This window comes from Cricetulus griseus, chromosome 4, assembly GCF_003668045.3.
Source record: "Cricetulus griseus strain 17A/GY chromosome 4, alternate assembly CriGri-PICRH-1.0, whole genome shotgun sequence".
In the NCBI taxonomy this organism is placed as follows: Eukaryota; Metazoa; Chordata; class Mammalia; order Rodentia; family Cricetidae; genus Cricetulus; species Cricetulus griseus.
The window spans coordinates 119,918,353-119,922,323 of record NC_048597.1 but is presented as its reverse complement, the minus strand read 5'-3'; the positions used below and the strand labels follow the sequence as shown (position 1 = coordinate 119,922,323).

General features: G+C 35.5%; 1 non-coding gene across 1 annotated transcript; it reads right to left on the bottom strand.

Moving 5' to 3' along the window:
- Positions 1–3,192: 3,192 nt before the first annotated feature.
- On the bottom strand, positions 3,193–3,332 carry LOC113835594. Its single transcript, XR_003485237.1, has one exon. It is a non-coding gene; the product is annotated as a small nucleolar RNA SNORA16B/SNORA16A family (small nucleolar RNA).
- Positions 3,333–3,971: the final 639 nt, after the last annotated feature.

Genomic DNA, 3,971 nt, shown 5'->3' with positions numbered 1-3,971 from the left:
AATGCACTATGGTAAACTAGACTGGACACTGTCATGGATTTAATTACTTATTATTTCCATAGTATGTTACAGGCATCTCATTTCTTGCTGTATAGACATACATTGTGATAATGAATAGTTCTATACACATACTGTCACTTACTACTCACTAGTTTATCAGTCTGTTGTGTTGCACCTAACAAGATGTGTGCTTTATTTCAGGTATTTGAAATTATATCCAGATATTTGCAATATCCAAATGAGATACTAAGCAAAGATAGTAAGAGCCACCCTCTTTGGTGACAATTCAAATGAGATCCATTCTACCTCCCCAGCCCCAGGAAGCATGGCATGGAGAAAGACAATAAATGGAATGATCTCCTCCTCTGGGCTTATGATCCCTATGGAGGGATACTATTGCAGCCCAGATACAGTAGGAGGGGCTAGGCCCTCTCCCAAATGATATGATGGACTTGAAGGTCCCCCATGGAGGGCTTCACTATCCCTGGGGAGGAGTTAGGGGATGGGTTGCAGGGGTTGTGGGGAACAGGGGAGGATGGGAGTGTGAGGGAATGGGGGATGGATATGTAAATATGAGTAGTAATTAAAGAAATTAAAGAAAAAAATGTAAAGACAAAATTAAATTGGTTTTGTAATACTTTCTCAGACTCCTTTCTTCATTTGCAAGTGTAGGCTGATTGATTTTTCTCCTAATTATTAACGTATGCCCAATTTTTTGGTATCAGTTTATTCCAAACAATTTAAATATATTGTGAGAAAAGACTTTAAGAAAATGAGGAAACAGAAACTATTGAAAACAACTGTAAACTCTAGCACGGATAAAGTAGGTTCTTACCACATTTTACAGATTTTTTTTTCTATCTAAATCAGTTTATGATGAAAACTTTCAGTGATCTCTTCCATTTTAAACAATATTATTATTTCTATGATTTATAAACATAACACTTGGAAAATTTTCCAATCTTAGAGAATTTTTGTAGTGAATGAATTTGTAAGTGTTGTATTTGATGGACAGATAGTTGTGGATGTTGGACATTTCTAAGCAATTATATGTATTTTATATAACTAAATATGATTCTCTATAATTATTAGGAAAGAACAAAAAAAGACATGTTAAGACATGTCTACTGATGCAATAGGGGCATGAATGTCATGATAGAAACCAATCACTTTCTGATTGTGTTTAAGTCCTGTTCTACAAGATGCAACCCATAACAAACTTCATTTTTGGGCTAAGAACCTGTGACTACACAAGTCATAGGGTCTTGGGATTAAATATATTAACTATTACAGTACTAAATGAACATAATGTTAAACTGACACCCAATGACTTGTTGTTATATTCATAGATTAATGTATCCCTCAATCATTATTGAGAAGCTTCAATTTGCAGTGGATACTAATTAACATGGGGACCCACAGCTTTCTAAGATACAGAGTATGAGAACATGTAGGGATCATTGTGAAATATGTGTTAGAAGAAAGACTGTGAGAGTCAGAATACAAGGATAATGAGTATCCTTAGAACACAATAGGTCAGCTGCACACATGAACTTTTAGTGGTTATGATTGCATTTGCAAGTCCCATTCAAGCTCAAGCCAAACAGAATATCACCATGGAGAAATGAATTAGATATGGAGTCCACCCCTAGAAGAGGTTCTATAGCTACTGGGAGAGGGAGGGTCAGTTTTCTTTAAAGAAACTGTCCCTGGCATGTCTACCATGTTCCAGTGGAAGATCACAATTCTATGAGCACATAGGCAGCATAAATTGGACTTGAGTGAGAAAATAAAAAGAGGATACAAAGTTGAGAGGGTAGGAAATAAAAGTGCATTGGAGAGGAGTTGAATGGGAGTAAATATGGTCAAAATTCAAAATAAAATCTCAAGAAATAAAAATGAATGAACAAAACCCAGTTGTTAGTTCCTCATTTGTTATGAAATTCATATAATTTGCAATTTTTTTCTTTGAATTGTTGTTATACTATGATAAGAGACATGTATGATAAAATAATCTGTTCCAGTAAATTTTCTCCTTGAGGTCTATTTCAAATAAGCTAGCTTAATTTGTTATATAAAAATTTATCTTTTGTATAACAACATGTGTATTCGGAGAGCAATTCTGGATGGATTCAAGAGGAACTAGTAAAATAGGTCAAACATTATCTGTAAGGTTGGAAACTCAATCATCTGACCTGATTTTTTTTAAAAAATGCAATGTAGTTGTTGTCTCCAAGCAAGTCACATATGTCCCACAATCCTTAGAGCAATTGAGATGTATGAAAAGTTCCCATATATGAAAGGTCTAAATTGTGTATGAAAAGTGACCTAAACAATAAATATGTATGACTTTATTTTTCTTTTCCTTGCCCGTGGATGCATCTTTATTTATTTTCTGGTTTAATGTTGTCTGATTATATCTCATATTATGTCACCTTTCCCTAAACTTGGAATATTAAATAAACAAGGTGAGGCATGATCTCTTCTGTTCTATTTAGCTTACACATTCAGGTTACATAAGCAATGCAAAAATAAATGAGAGAGGAACTTAAAAAGGCTGAGGTGGCAGTACTAAGTGCTGTTTAATTTATTTTGAAGATTTTCTCTTTACACTTTAGACTGTATTCTATTATGGGTCTAGGTTAAGAAAAAAGTGCCAACTGACTGAACTTTGGCAAATTATAAAACATTCTTCAAAGTATCTTGTTTCATTCTCCAGATGGTCTTATTTGAATCTTCCCCCTCTGTTTAACTTTCATTTTAGCAAGATATTGAGATGTAGATAAACTAAAATTGAGGTAAACTATTCACTTTTTTCAGATAATCAGATGAAAGTGACTTATTTTGCAATTATAATATTGTATGTCAAGAGAAGAGAAAGGAAGAATGTTATAGTTATTTAACAAAATATGTCAATTCTATTAGATATTTCTGAACACGTTAAGATAAATAAAATATTAAAGGAGGTATAAAAATTAAACTTTTGAGAAGGAACCTCTCCCCTTTATAACCAATATGATTAAAGTTAATTTTCACATGTTAATATGAGTGAACTTCTTTTTAACATTCCTCAAATCAAAGCATAATTTCCTTCAGATGCAAAATTCACAATATCATTGGAAAATCTAGGACAAGTGCTAACAATGTCATATAGTGGTGAAAGGCTTGTTTAAGATGAGCAAGGCATAGACACATTGCCCTTTTGCAAAATGTAGATCAGTTACAGCAATCAGAATCATAACTGACAAGGAAACGCTTTACCCCAGGGCTCCTTTTTTTTGTTTCCCCACAGCAGCTATCTAGAAGCAGCTGTGGTTTTGACAAGGTCACTGTTTGTTTGTTTGTTTGTTTGTTTGTTTGTTTGTTTGTTTTTTGAGACAGGGTTTCTCTGTGGCTTTGGAGGCAGTCCTGGAACAAGATCTTGTAGATTAGGCTGGTCTCAAACTCACGGAGACCTCCGGAGTGCTGGGATTAAAGGAATGCACCAACACCATCTGGCCAGGGTCACTATTTTTAATAAGAATTGTTATAGGCTAATGTCTTGAATGCTATGAGCCTGTCATTATATAAACCATAACAGACACTGAAGACAGTAAAAACACGTAAGACAGATGACGCCCGCTGTATGCTACTCAGCTCGCCAACAGGGATTGCTTCTTGGCAGACTAACAGTGATTTGTGGGGGAAGTCTACCCGCATGTGCACATGCACTCTCTGCCCATGGTCCAGGAACTTTCCCATAGGCGGAAGAAGAAACAAGTCCCTCTTACATAGCCTAGGAAACAGGATTTCAGAGCAGAAACAGTTGACCTGAACTAGTGAGAGCATGGAGACCCTAGTCTAAAGCTGAGAAACCAGCATTGGATAGAACCAAGTCCTCTTAATGTGGGTACCAGTTAGGAGGCCTGGGAAGGCTATGGGACCTCTAACAATGGAGCCAGTGTTTATCACTAGGGCACAAATGGAATTTG